Raw genomic sequence first — 15769 nt, 5'->3', positions numbered from 1 at the left:
ATTTTTCTTTCTGACAGGAGGGCCCGGGTTAAGTACTACTTGTAGCAAGTCAATGGTAGATGGGTGCTTGAAACATTAAATAAAACCACGACTTTCAAGGTACGAAATGCACTGTTGCACATGCAGACCAGGCACGGGCGTGCCCCTCAGTGCTCTAATTATTTACCGCACACATTCACTAGAAGAATCTGTTCGACGCTGGAAGCACGGTGGACTCGGTAGGAAAGAGAGGCACGCACGTGACGCCCACGAAGGCATGGGCTAGCACTCTGTGCAGCCACGGTTATGTACGTTTGTGACTCTGTGTTTCAGTCATTAGGGTCACAGGCACAGGCATCAAATCCACGAAGGCATCGTGTGGTATTATATAGAGTCATGCTCGCTTGTGTTTGGGTTCCGAATGATTCAGACAACTCGTTCAGACGGAGAGGCACGGACGAGAAGCCCATGGTGGCATACTTTAGTATTAGACAGGGTCACAGCCATGCGTTTATTGCGCATGGTCGATGGTATTACATAGAGTCATGCTCGCCTGTGAGACTCGACCAGACGGAGATGCATTACCGTCTAGCCCACGGAACTGAACCTTTGTCTTACGCACATCCACGGGCGTTTACTCTATGAGGCACGGAATTGCCTATATGAGAGACGCTAATTTTAAAAGCTCATTTCCTTGTATTTAAAAGCATAGACGTTAAGTCCATAAAGACATGGTTCAGTACAGAGTTGTGTCACGCTTCTTTCTTGATAAATACGTCGACGTTCGTGGCTATTTGTGTTTCAGTGTCAAGGGTCACAAGAACGGGCATACATCCCTCGAAGGCATGGCGTGCTATTATATAGAGTCACGCACAAAGGTTTTCTGATTGTGTTCCGAATGAGTCGGTGGAATAGGTCAAAAGGAGAGGCACGGACGTCCAGCCCACGGTGGCATGGTTCGTTCCTACCCGGAGTCACGTTTGTGCGTTTATTACGAAAACCTAGTAGAATCGGGTGAATGTCCTTGTTACAATTGTTTTCATTGTAAGATTTTTAACTCAAATGCACGAAAGGCGACTTTGTATGTTTAGTAGCGTCACGATCCTTTACGCACGAAGACGACTTTTTGTGTGTCAGTGTTTCAGGTCACAGGCACGGTTGTCAAACTCACAAACGCATGACGTGTAATTATCTAGAGTCACCTTGGTGTCTCTTTGTGTTCCAAATGCATCCGTTGACTATATTACCAGGACAGGCACTGTCGGGATGGCGATGGAGGCATTCTTGTGTTTTGTGCGGAGCCACGTTCGTGCGTTGATTGCGGAAACACAACGTTTCGACGGGCGTCTCCACGTATTCGGGTGTAAACGCCATGCGGCGACGCCACGGAAACCCAAGGGTCCGACGGACGTCTCCTCCGGTGACGCCAGTCTGGCTCGTCGCCAGACGCCAGGCTCCGGCTATTTAAGGCGGACGGACGGCATCTCGAAACCCTAGCCACACCCTCTTTCTTGGACTGTCCAGATCCACACCACATAAAGCGGTGCTCATAGGCGGCGCGATCCCAGCAATGAAAATGGAGATGGAGGTCAACTCCGGTGCCCCGAGCACCAAGAGGGCGAGGCTCGCGCCACGGGCGACGCCTTCCTCTGGTGGTTTGGCGGTAGTGGCTGGAAGCGGCGAGGGTGCGCCTACTGGATCCGAGGATCAAGAAGAGCAGTCTGGTCCCAACCGCATCAGCGACCTCCCGGACGGTGTCCTCGGTGAGATCATATCCCGTCTGTCCACTAAGGAAGGCGTTCGCACTCAAATCCTCGCACGTCGGTAGCGCCCTGTTTGGCGCGCCGCTCCTCTGAATCTGGACTGCCGTGAGATCCCTGTCCCACGTCTTTTTAACCCTCTAGATCAAGTACATTTCGAGTTGGTCACCGCGAACTCCGCCACACCGGAGGAACTCGTCCGCGTAACATACACTTGAACTTTTTTTAGAGGAGAACATATCGGTGAAGATAATTCCTATGATGATCATATGGGCCATTCCGTGCCTCACAGACTAAACGCCCGTGGCTGTGCGTAAGACGAAGGTTAGCGTGACTCTATGTGATACCACCGACCATGCCTTTGAGCACTGCATGCCCGTGCCTGTGACAATTGTGACCCCACGTAAAACGCAAGCATGCCTCTCTGGGCCGCCATACCGTGCCTCTCTTGGTGATAGAGTCAACAGAATCATTTGGAACACAAAGAGACACGAACGTAGACACGAACTGTTCTACATGCCTGTGTGGCATGTAGAACAGTGTGTTACAATGCCGAAGGCAGGACCGTGTGTCTGGTACATGACAAGCCGTGCCTCTGCCATGCTTCATTGGTTTTGTCCGTGAGCGTTTGAGCAGAATCATCTGCAAAGCAGAGGCACGACCTTGAATCTTATAGTGACTTAACTGTCAACGTTCCCGTGGAAAATTTTGCTGCTCGCAGAGGCAAGATGACTGTAGAACCATGCATCCATCGTCAAACAGATTCTTCTATTGAATGTGTGCCGTAAAAAATTAACTCACGGAGGGGCACGCCCGTGCCTGGCCTGCGTGTTCAACTGTGCATCTAATGGCTTGAAAGTCGTGGCTCCATTTAATGTTTCAAGCAGCCACCTACCTTTTATACCTGTTACGAGTAGTAATTAACCCGGGCACTCGCTCCAAAAAAAGAGGTAATTAATGTGGACCCCTTCGCTCCCCGTCGTGGGTATTTAAGTCGTTTCGTGGGTCGACAGGATGTAATCCATTTCTCCATATCTACCTCAGGGAGCACTGGTCGTGGGCGGCGCCACCCCAGCAATGAAGGTGGAGATGGAAAGCGCTGCTCGTGGCATCAAGAGGTCGAGAGTGGCGCCACCGGCGACACTGCCTTCTGGTGGTGCGCTGGTCGTCGGAGGGGATGGAAGCGGTGACCGTGCTCCCTCTCGATCCGAGGAGGAAGAAGGGGGATGTCGTCCGGATCTCATCGGCGATCTCCCCGACGCCGTCCTAGGTGAGATCATCTCTCGTCTTCCCATCAAGGACGGCATCCGTAGTCGAATCCTCACACGTCGCTGGCGTCCTTTGTGGCCGATCGCTCCTCTGAATCTCGACTGCCGCGAGATCCCTGTCCCACATCTCTTTAACGCCCTATAAACAGTTCATATCGTGGCTCCGCACAAAACACAAGCATGCCTCCATCGCCTTGGATATATATGGATGTATCCAAATGCAACAATTAGTTCTACCACCTCCGTAACAAGAAGTTAGACATAGACTTGTCTATATATGGATGTATACAACAATAAATCATGTGTAGATACGGGTGCATCAATTTCAGTCAAAATTAAGACAAGCATTTCAAAAAGGAACGAGTACTACAGAATGCAAATTTCTGAAGATCATCACCTCGACAAACAAGTTCTCCAGTTTTGGAAAGCATTGCAGCAATTCAACGATGGTGTCCACCTTATAATACATGTAGATAAGCAAGGTCTTGACAGATTGACGCATTGTTGTTAGACTGACTGCCTTCAAACCCTTGATGAAAATTAACAGAAGATGGATCACAAAACTAATAGTATAAAGGTTGGATGAAATAAAACTTGTTTCCTCACAAATAAAGTTAAGCTGGAAGTATCGTAAAAACTCAATACCTCAAGACACGTGAGACGACATGGATACGGTTCAGACGCAGAGACAACGGTTACCTCCAAGTCCTGACTCTGCATGAAGAATAGAACATAGACCATCAAATTAATAGAACAAACATCGGAACAAGTACAACTCTGTTCCAGTATTAAGGAAAGTCAGTACCTCAAGACACTTCGAGGGATACACAAACACGAATTCACCCAATGTCTCCAGTTTAGGTGCAGAGACAACGGTTATTGAACAGTCGTCAACCAGACAATCAACAATCAACCGTCGAAGCAAAGGGGCATCCTCAACAATGAGTTCTCTGTGTGGACAACAAATGCCAATGCTTACAAGGTTAGACGAGTTTATTGTGACGCGACGACCTCCTCTATTGCAAACAAGCAGGAGAGACTCAAGTGCAGGGCAACTAGAGTGGATTATGCTTTGCAGCGACGCGTCTGATATATCAACAACCACAAGCGAGAGTCTTTTCACCAGTGGTAGCTTAAGAGTCCCTACGTAATTGTCTAGTATTTGGCAAAGAGCAAAGCCGAGGGTGTGGAGAGAGGAGGAAAACCGAAACACGGACTCCGGTGCCGAGGGCGTAGTTGAAGTGCATAGATCCAATAGAGTTACCTCTTGCGTCAGAAATTCTGGGAAGAGGTAGTAGAACTCAAGAACCTGGATATTGTTCAACTTCCAGGATCGGAGCCAGGCATCAACGGTGGAGGGCCTGCACTGTAGGTAGCACGCCGGAATAGAGAGGCGGCTAACCGAGCCAGCATCGCCAGACAGAATGGATTACGGAAGACTGACAACAGGATTTCGACAGAGCCACGTTCCGGAATAGCATTTGGGAACGGGCTCCTTGGTGAAGGCGCACAGATGAGATATGGTCTCGATATGAACTTTTTCACCATTGTTAAAAAGACGAGAGTCAGAGATCTCGCGACAGTCGAGATTCAGTGGAGCGATGGGCCACAAAGGACGCCAGCGACGTGCGAGGATTCGAGTATGGATGCCACCTTGATGGGAAGACGAGAGATGATCTCACCTAGGACGCCGTCGGCGAGATCGCCAATGCGGTCCGCACGACATGCCTCTTCTTCCTCATCCGATCGGGAGGGAGCACGGTCGCCGCTTCCATCCCCTTCGACGACCAACACACCACCAGAAAGCGGCGTCGCCGGTGGCGCCACTCTCGACCTCTTGATGCTACGAGCAGCGCTTTCCATCTCCACCTCCGTTGCTGGGGTGGCGTCGCCCACGACCAGTGCTCACTGAGGTGGATCTGGAGAAATGGATTACAGCCTGTCAATCCATGAGACGGCTTAAATACCCACGACGGGGAGCGGAGGTGTGACGCCCCCGATTTGACCGTACACTAATCATGCACGCAAATGTGTACGATCAAGATCAGGGACTCACTGGAAGATATCACAACAAAACTCTAAAACATAAATAAGTCATACAAACATCATAATACAAGCCAGGGGCCTCGAGGGCTCGAATACAAGTGCTCGATCATAGACGAGTCAGCGGAAGCAACAATATCTAAGTACAGACATAAGTTAAACAAGTTTGCCTTAAGAAGGCTAGCACAAAAGTAGCAATGATCGAAAAGGCAAGGCCTCCTGCCTGGGACCTCCTAACTACTCCTCGAAACCGAACTCCATGTAGAATCATCCTCGGGATCTCTAGCTCCTGGACTCCAGCATCTGGTTGCGACAACCAGGTATAGAAAGGGGAAAAGAGGCAGAAAAGCAACCGTGAGTGCTCATCCAAAGTAATCGCAAGCAAGGAGCTACACTACATATGCATCGGTATATGTGTAAAGGACCATATAGGTGGACTGAACTGCAGAATGCCAGAATAAGGGGGGATAGCTAGTCTTGTCGAAGACTACGCTTCTGGCCACCTCCATCTTGCAGCATGTAGAAGAGAGTAGGTGGTAAGTTCACCAAGTAGCATCACATGGCATAATCCTACCCGGCGATCCCCTCCTCGTCGCCCTGCTAGAGAGCGATCACCGGGTTGTATCTGGCACTTGGAAGGGTGTGTTTTATTAAGTATCCAGTTCTAGTTGTCATAAGGTCAAGGTACAACTCCGGGTCATCCTTTTACCGAGGGACACGGCTATTCGAATAGATAAACTTCCCTGCAGGGGTGCACCACATAACCCAACACGCTCGATCCCATTTGGCCGGACACACTTTTCTGGGTCATGCCCGGCCTCGGAAGATCAACACGTCGCAGCCCCACTTAGTCTCAACAGAGAGGTCAGCACGCCGGTCTAAACCCTATGCGCGCAGGGGTCTGGGCCCATCGCCCATTGCACACCTGCACGTTGCGTACATGGCCGGAAGCAGACCTAGCCCCCTTAATACAAGCGCGAGCTTACGGTCCAATGCGGCCTGCGCCACTTAGTCGCTGACGTCAAAAAGAGCTTTGGCTGATACCACGACGTCGAGTGCCCATAACTGTTCCCGCGTAGTTGGGTAGTGCGTATAGACCAAATGGCCAGACTCGGATCAAATACCAAGAACTCATTAAGCGTGTTAAGTATCCGCGAACGCCGACCAGGGCCAGGCCCACCTCTCTCCTAGGTAGTCTCAACCTGCCCTGTCGCTCCGCCACAAAGTAACAGTCGGGGGCCGTCGGGAACCCAGGCCCACCTCTACCGGGATGGAGCCACCTGTCCTTTCAGCCCCCTCATCAGTAGCACTTGCGAGTACTCAACGAGCCGACCCGACTTTAGTCACCACATGTGTCATGTATATAGTATATAAGTATATACCCGTGATCACCGCCCAGGTGATCACGGCCCGATAGTATAGCACAGCAGACGGACATCCTACACTAAGCAGTAGGATAGCAGGTAAGGGAAACAACTGTAGCAACAATGACAGGCTATGCAACAGAATAGGATTAACCGAAAGCAGTAACATGCTACACTACTCTAATGCAAGCAGTAGAGAGTAGAGTAGGCGATATCTGCTGATAGGGGGGGCTTGCCTGGTTGCTCTGGCAAGAAGGAGGGGTCGTCTTCGATGTAGTCGAACACACGAACATCGGCAGCGGTCTCGGAGTCTACCGGAAAGAAGTAACGGAGGGGGAACACAATAAATAACAGAGCAATCAAATGTAACACAAAGCAAGACGCAGCGATACGTTGTGCTAGGGGTGACCTAACGTAGGAATAGGTGATACCGGCGAAGGGGTGAAACATCCGGGCAAGTATTCCCGGTGTTTGACGTTTTCGGACAGATGAACCGGAAGGGGAAAGTTGCGAGTTCGATAGGTTAGGGATGTGTGGCGGACGAATGGGCTGTGTATCCGGATTTGTCTCGTCGTTCTGAGCAACTTTCATGTAGAAAGTATTTTCATCTGAGCTACGGTTTATTTTATATATTTTTCTAAAGTTTTAAATCATTTTTAGAATTTAATTATCTAATTTAATTCAACATTATCCAAAACAGTGTTTGCTGGCGTCAGCATGACGTCAGCAGTCAACAGAGGTGTTGACTGGTCAAACTGACTTGTGGGCCCAGTGGGACCCACCTATCATACACTGTTAGGTTGATTAGGGTTTAGGTTAAACTAACTACTGTTTAATTAAACTAACAGGTTATTTAAATTAATTAAATAGGATTAATTAACTTAATTAATTTAGTTAGTTAATTAATTAATTAATTAAGTTTATTATTATTATTTTATCTCCTTTTCTTTTTAATGAACGTTCTGGGGTGGGCCCCCTGTCATTGGCCCTAGGGGCCAAAGCGGGCGCCGGGCGTTAGCAGGCGCGACCCGAACTGGCGCATGCCCAGGTGCGGGCGGAGCCAACAGGGACTGGAGCAGGGGCGTTGGCCACGGCGAGGCCGGCCGGGATCTGCACCGGCGAGACGGCCGAGTGGCGGACAGCAGCGGAGGACGGGGGGTTCGCGCGAGGGGGCGTCCCGGGGAGCAACGCAACAGAAGGGGAAGACGAGTCGAGGCAGCATCAGGACGACGCCGAGGGGTGGTGCGGGCGAGCGGCGGCGTGCACGCGGTCTGGGCGGCGTCGAGCAGTAGGTAGCGGCGGCACGACGGAGCAGGGTGGTCGGGACCGTGGAGGACGCTGGCGGTGGGCGGCGCGGCGCAGCGGAGTAGCAGCGCGCGCGGCAGAGCGGCAGAGGCGGGACGCGGGTGCGCGGACGGGCGCGGTCGCTGCGCGGCGAGCGCGAGCGCGCGCGTAGAGGGGGAGTGGGGTGAGCAACGACGGGAGCGGGGCGGCGGCGACGCACGGTGTTCCAGGGGCACGGGCTCGCGCGCCCGGGCGCGTGCATGCCGGTGGACAGAGGGGGTTAGGGAGGGGCAGCTCACGGTGTGGTGTAGGGGTTCGGGCAGCGGTGCTCGGCGTGGTGGTCGGAGACGACGACGAAGAAGGAAGCGGCCGGTGGGGATGAGGCGCCGGCGAGGTCGTGCTCCGGGCGGCGACTGACGGGGTGGCGACGGGCAAAGATGAGGTCGAGGCGGCGAGGAGCTTTCCGAGCGGCGGCGACGATCAGCGTCGGGGGTCGGTGCCGATGCCCCTGATCCCGATCTAGATCGGGGGAGGGAGAGGCGACGGGGGAAGGGGATCGGGCTAGGGTTTGGGAAAGGGGTGCGGGGGTTAGTAGGAGGGGATGTGGGCCGCCCTGGTGAGCGGTCGGCTGGGCCATAGCCCAGTTGGGCCAGTGGGGCGTGTTTTCTTTGTTTTTCTTATTTTCTACTTTCTTTTATTTCTTATTTTCTGTTTTATTAATTTCTTTTGTTTTATGAAATACCCAAGTTGTATCTAAAATATTATTAATACTTATGCCACTACCACAATTAACTTGGCACCTAATATAAAATAGTTTGTAATTGGTTATTACTTTATAATCATTTAACTAATTGTTTTTACTACTATTTTAATCATTTTTGAGTATTTACCCATTTTATACAAGTGTGGTCTCTCCACCATTATCACTTAGGATTTATTTGTCCCAGTTTGAACATTTCTGTTTTAATGTTTGAAAACTTTTGATGTTTGTCTTTATTTTAAATTTGAATTGGAATTGTTTTTGGACCATCGCGAGATTAACAACAGTAACCGAGGTGACGTGGCATCATTAGCGTGGAATTACTGTAGCCTAATTATCCGGGCGTCACAGGAGGGATCCAGATTAATTTCTTCTTCTATTTTTCTTTTTGATAGGGGGGACCGGGGTAAGTACTACTCGTAGAAAGTCAATGGTAGGTGACTGCTTGAAACATTAAATAGAACCACGGCTTTCAAGGTACGAGATGCACTGTTGCACACGCAGACCAGGCACGGGCGTGCCCGTCCGTGTTTTAATTATTTACGGCACACATTCAATAGAAGAATCTGTTTGACGCCGGAAGCACGGTTCTACGGTCATCTTGCCTCTACGAGCAACAAAATTTTCCACGGACACGTTCATATTTAAGTCAATAGAAGATTCAAGGCCGAGCCTCTGCTTTGCAAATGATTCTGCTGAAACGCTCCTATCACGGCTTGTCACGTACCAGACACACGATACGGCTTGGCATTGTCACGTACCAGACACACGGTCCTGCCTTTGGCATTGTGACGCACTGTTCTACATGCCACACAGGCATGTAGAACAGTTCGTGTCTACCTTCGTGTCTCTTTGTGTTCCAGATGATTCCGTTGACTCTAACACCAGGAGAGGCACGGTATGGAGGCCCAGAGAGGCATGCTTGCGTTTCACGCGGGATCAAAATTATCACAGACACGGGCATGAAGCGCGTAAAGGCATGGTCGGTGGTATTACATAGAGTCACGCACAGCCACGGGCGTTTACTCTGTGAGGCACGGAATGGCCTATACGAGAGACCCTGTTTTTAAAAGCGTATTTCCTTGTACAGGCCTAAGCACGTGCATACAGCATAGAGGCAACGGCGTTTACTCTGTGTTTTGTGTCAAGGGTCACAAGAGCGGGCATACAGCCCTCAAAGGTCTTCTAATTACATAGAGTCACGTACAAAGGTTTTCTAATTGTATTCATAATGAGTCGGTGGAGAGGCATGGTTTATTCTTACCCGGAGTCACGATTGTGCGATTATTACGGAAACCTAATAGAATCGGACGACTGTCCGTGTTACAATTGTTTTCGTTGTAAGATTTTAACTCAAATGCACGAACCGTCAAGTGTGTCAGTGTTTCAAGACAGAGGTCACCTTCGTGTCTCTTTGTGCTCCAAATGCATCCGTTGATCTATAACCAGGAGTGGCACGATAACGATGCTCAGGGAGGCATGCTTGTGTTTTACGTGGAGTCACGTTCGTGCGTTAATTGCGGAAACCCAACGTGCATGTTACAATTAAGTCACTAGAAGATTCAAGGCCGTGCCTCTGCTTTGCAGATGATTCTGGTAAAACGCGGACAAAACCAAGTGAATGAAGTGATGGCAGAACCACGGCTTTTCAAGAACGAGACACACGGTCCTGCCTTCGGCATTGTAAAGCACTGTTCTACATGCCACACACAGGCACGGCCGTGATTCCACGTGCTTTAGTAGCAAGTAAAGACGTGATTCTCTCACAGCAAACGCCGTGAACCTACTGCCAGGCACTATATCCATTGGTAAAACAGAAACACAAACACAACCGTGACCCGTTGTGTTTGAAATCTTTGCATCACAGAAGCACCGCGTGAAGGAACAAGAGGCACGGTTGGACACGCATCGCAAGCATGGTTATTTGAATTACTTACAGTCATGCATTCATAACAGAAGAACATGCATTAGAATAGGCGAGGCACAGTTACTACGAAAGCCACGGTTATGCAGCCCCAGAAGCACGGTCCAGATTCTGTGTTTAAAAACGTTTTCGTTCCATAACGGCGGGCGTGACCATGCAACCGTGAGAGTCACGGTTGAACACTCACCGGTGGCATGACCGTGGCTGCCTGTGCCCTTAGGTTATTTTTATCTCTCTGTCACGCAGCGGAGAAGCATGCTTGTACGCTTACAACATCCACGTTCAGAAACCGACGCAGCTGCGGAAAATAACAAGGAAACCTGTGCCTCTGATATTTTTGTCCGCGGAGTAAAAAATACATAAAGAAGCAAAAGGCGTTCTTATTTAAATTTGTTTTGTTTCTATAACTGCAGCAAATTAACTTACAAGCCGTTCTTATAACCACAGCACAAGAAAATAAACAATCGACAACCGCCCGCCCTCCCCACCAATTCCTTGCTATTTCATCGCTCCACGTGAGGCCTTGTTTTTGAATGTTCAGCGATCCATTCTTCCTTCTCGACCCTTGTGCAACCCCACCCTTCTGCATAGCTATTCAACCTATTTACCTGTAAAATTAATATTCATACATAAAAACAAAGCGAAAGATTGCGGTCATCACTATTTTTTGCTTACGTCCTGTTTAAGCTGCATTATTACCTTCTAATTTTTCTATTCGTACTGTTCTCCGGTACAACCTTTCCTTTCTGAAAATGGACTGCGCAGATTCCGTGCCTTGTCCCGGGCTTCCCTGTTCGCATTCTGTGTGCCTGGCTTGTGTGATGTTTGATTCTGGCGTAGATGCAAGACTTTGGTAAATGCTCCCTGCTGTCAGTGGGGTCGTTGGAGTTGCTGGCGTCTGACGTCTTCCTCCTGGGCTTGGAGTGCATTGTCCTGAGCCGTTTGATGTCCCCGACGGTGTTGTCGGTGTTGTCGGCCATTTCATTGACCTTGCCCTCTTCTCCTGCTGCGATTTCCTCTTTTCCTCTTCAATACTCATCCTCTCCTAGACTTCTGGGTTATCCGGGCAGTTTGTTTTCCTGTGACCCTTTACTCCACAACGGCCGCACTTGGATGCGGCTTTGTTGCCTTTTCCTTTCTTCTCAGAACCAGCTTTGATTCGATCTCCTTTTTTCGTACCCTTTGAGCCACTCATGGGAGGGTTCTTGAGAGTTTCGGCAAGAATTCCTGTGTCTGGTTCCTCGGCAAGTGCCGCCATGACTTTTATTTTCATATCTACCGTACACTCACGCAGCACACGGTATGCCTTCTCTTTTCTGCAAGCATTTGAACAGATATCCGACAACTCAGCGTAAGCGAGGCTGAATCTCATAGTTTCACTACTAGAAAAACGACTTTTAGTACCAGTTCGTAAGGACCTTTAGTACCGGTTCTGGAACCGGTACTAAAGAGTGGGGACTAAAGGTCCCCCCCCTTTAGTCCCGGTTTAACATGAACCGGGACTAAAGGCCCACCACGTGGCACGAGGCGCGCCGTGGTCTGGGGAACCTTTAGTCCCGGTTGGTAAGGATTATTTTTATTTTTATTTTTGAAATAAAGCAAAAACAGCCAGCCTACTGGGCCGGCACGGCCTGCATACGACTAGAAACCCAATCTCTAGTTGGGCCAGGATGCAGGCCTGTACGGCCCAGTAGGCCCCACAGGGCAGAAGACTTGCAATATGCCCACAAAGGCCTGCTTAGAGAGGAGCTCGACACGGTAGCCGTGGCGGGGCTTATAAACCGGTGCGAGCTCCTCTCAACTAGCGAGGTGGGACTAAACATTGTGCACTGCGGGTGGCAGCGCACCACCTTTAGTACCGGTTGGTGGCTCCAACCGGTACTAAAGGGTGGGTCTTTAGTACCGGTTAGAGCCACCAACCCGTACTAAAGGCCACCACCTTTAGTACCGGTTGGTGGCTCCAACCGGTACTAAAGACCCCCCCTTTAGTACCGGTTGGAGCCACCAAACCGTACTAAAGGCCACCACCTCTTTAGTACCGGTTCGTGGCACAAACCGGTACTAAAGGTTTGCCCCGAAGCGGTACTAATGAGCGCCGCCCGCCTGGCCGTTGGAACCGGCATTAATGGTCACATTAGTGCCAGTTCAATACCAAACCGGGACTAATGAGTTTCACATTAGACCCTTTTTCTACTAGTGTTTCATCGCCTTGTATGGTTATGCTATCACCTTGACTTGTAGACAGAACTTTCAGACTCTCTGATAGATTCCTGGTCCATCTGGGGATGACAAAGGATTTTGGAAGTTGATCGATCATGCCTGTTTGGTCCATCACCTTAAGCACATGGCAGCACTGAATGCCATCCCTACTCATTTTCTTGGAGCTGCAACTGTATATATTTCTTTTTGCTCATCGACATCTACCCTGAACTCAGACCTGTCAAATTCCTCGCCCGGATATGGTTTCCACACTTTTTCTCCAGGCTCAGTAATCTTTTTAAAAAAATATTGCCTCCCCTTTGCAGGTCAGAGCACTTGAAGTAACTCCAGATCCGTAGCTCCAGCTGGAATTTCCTGAAAATTTCATTCGTGTATACTTGACTTGCTTGTCTTTCAATCGGAAAACTCGTCTCTAGTGATGGCGCCTTCTCTTTTGTTCGGTGTCTTTTCTTGTCAAGCGTGGCGAGGCAATTTTGCTGAATCGTGTGATACACTACAGGAAACAGATAATTTGCCGTCTGTGGATCGCAGACGGCAAAGACCTAAATCCAGACGGCAAAGATTTTGCCGTCAGAAAGCAGACGGCAAAGATAAGTCGGCAAACAATACTTTGCCGTCAGCTTTTCATCGGGAAGACAGCAAAGACTTTGCCGTCAGCCAACTATCCATTTGCCGTCTGCCACAAAAATAACAGACGGCAAAGTTTGCATCTTTTGCTGTCAGGCGATTTCGTCTTTACCGTCAGTTGACTCCATCTTTGCCATCATCCTCGAACCCACAGACGGCAAAGAGATTTTGTTTTGTTTAAATATAAAAACAACAATGCATAGGTGGACACGCTAAGGGGTACTCGGTGAAGGAAAAGCATGCGGTCAAGGAAACGTATGACCCAGAACCACTTAAGTGCTTATATATATATATATATATTTCATATATGTGGTGGTTACACTTTACATAAAAGACCCCCACATAAAAAGAAAGAATAAATTAGTCCTGGTTTCTTGCAAGAACCTTACATAAATTTGTAAAAAAGAAATTGAATCTTCGTCTTCTCCTCGGCAAGGCAGGGCCGGCGACGTGGCTGGGCGAGGCAGGGCCGGTGGCGCGCACGGAGGGGCGAGGCAGGGAGGTCCGGCGGGGTCACGCGCATCAGATCTGGCGGTGGCTGCTCGATGTCGACCGGATCCACAGGGTCGCGCGCGCGACGGCAGGAACTCGATCGGTGGTAGGGTCAACGACCTCCATGGCCAGCTCCTGCAGATGGTGGAGGGATAGAAAGAACTTCAGATCAGAGGGAAAGAAACGAGGAAAGGGAGAAGAGCTCGGGCCGTCCGGTGGGAGTGCGGGGTCGGCGGGCAATGGGCGTGGACGGACGCTTCGACGGGGAGGTGGTGATAGGAGGCCGCGACAGGCCGGCGCAGCGGAGGCGACGGGCCGGCCGCGCCGGGGCGACGCCGCACCGGGTCGGCACAGCGGAGGGGACGGGCGACGCGTTGGCCACGCCATGGCGACGGGGGTAGGGGCCGGCCGCCGCCTCTCCGCTCGCCAGTTGCCAGCGCCGGCCATGGATCGATGCGTGGGTGTGTTGTGTGGTGTGTTGTGTGCGTGGACGGGTGGGGTGTGGTTAGTGGGTGGGTGGTGCTGTAGGCGTGGTAGTGCGTGCGTCACGACGGGTGGGTGGGGCTGCGTGGGTTTCGACGGGCCGCCACGTCATCGATCCGTGGGATCGATCCGCGTGGTGTGCTTCTTTATTTGCCGTCTGCGTTTTTTATACAGACCGCAAAGAGTGTATTTTGCCATCTGCATTTATATTACAGACGGCAAAGTATCTTCTTTGCCGTCTGTAATATAAAATGCAGACGGCAAAAATCTTTGCCGTCTGTATTTTCTTTTACAGACGGAAAAATTAGCTCTCTGTCGTCTGTGTTTTTTTGGGTAGACGGCAAAGGCTATTTTGCCATCAGTTTTTCTTTGCCGTCTGCAGATGACGGCAAACCTTTTCTTAGCCGTCTGCCCGACGAAAAGCTGACGGCAAAGACTACCCCTGACGGCAAATTAGCTGTTTCCTGTAGTGATACGCATTAACAAACCTTTTTATAGTGTCCTTGTGGTCGACGTAATTCTTCCACATCGAATTCGTGCTCTCACTGCGAGTGGTTGTTGACGAGAAAGGATAGAAACAGTCCTCGAAGTAGGCCGACACCCAAAAATTTCAGAGTTCCCATAGCGTGTTCAGGTGTTTGTTGCCTTCCGCCTTGTGCGAAATTGCTGCTTTCCAGGCACGCTCAAACTCGTCTTGATCTAGTGAGTTTTTGATGATTCGAAATATATCATCAGACATCCCTGGGTGCTGCGCAAACACTGCTGCGTTATTTTCCTTCAGGTTCTTCCTAATATGCCACCAGCAGAACCCGTGCTTCGTCCTCGGAAGAGCTTCCTTTATTGCAGTCTTCATCGCCTGGTCCTGGTTTGTTATTATGTATTTCGGCTCTTTAACACCCATTGCCTCGACAAACATGCTTAGGAGCCACTTGAATGACCCTATTTTCTCATCCTTCAAAAGGCCTACTCCAAACAGGACGGTCGACCCGTGGTTGTCGACACCTATAATTGGTGCAAATGGCAAGCCATATATATTCGTAGAGAATATGGTGTCAAAAGACACGAAATCTCCATATAGATCATAATTCATCTTAAACAAGGAATCTATCCAGAACAGGTTGCGCACTACATTGTTCTCTGTCTCTTCCACATGGTGGAATCCCGGCCTCCGCCTCTGCATATCAGCAAACATTTTCATGGTGTCTGCGATATCAGTGCCGCGCTCTGCAGCCCTGTCCCGACATGCAATGTTGCTTATGTCAATCGTGTCGAACATAATTTCTCGCTTCGGTTTCCCCATGGCAGTAAAAATCTGCATAACCTTCCTTGATTCTAACCTCGCCTTCTGCAGCACTTGTATAAAGAATTTCTCCTGAGGTGTCATCTTCTTATAGCATCTCATGAACTTCGGCATCCAATCAGATGGGTCAAGCTGGTGGTTGTGCTCTAGACGAACGTTCTTCAGGTACCATTTCCTCCTATATGTATCCCTCTTGGCTGTTATTTGGACTGGGCAGCTTGTCCGGATCAAGCAGTTGCTCCTTCTCTCCTTAACATGTCTCTCA

At 50.0% G+C, this 15769-nt stretch overlaps 1 long non-coding RNA gene across 1 annotated transcript; it reads right to left on the bottom strand.

The window, feature by feature from the left end:
• Positions 1–13487: 13487 nt before the first annotated feature.
• Positions 13488–14238, bottom strand: LOC123075641 (uncharacterized). Its single transcript, XR_006436177.1, has 2 exons — positions 13977–14238; positions 13488–13856 (listed from the first exon to the last, which is right to left on the bottom strand). It is a non-coding gene; the product is annotated as an uncharacterized lncRNA (long non-coding RNA).
• Between the last annotated feature and the right edge of the window lie 1531 nt (positions 14239–15769).

This window comes from Triticum aestivum, chromosome 3D, assembly GCF_018294505.1.
Source record: "Triticum aestivum cultivar Chinese Spring chromosome 3D, IWGSC CS RefSeq v2.1, whole genome shotgun sequence".
Taxonomy (NCBI): domain Eukaryota; kingdom Viridiplantae; phylum Streptophyta; class Magnoliopsida; order Poales; family Poaceae; genus Triticum; species Triticum aestivum.
This window is presented reverse-complemented; position numbering and strand designations above follow the sequence as displayed.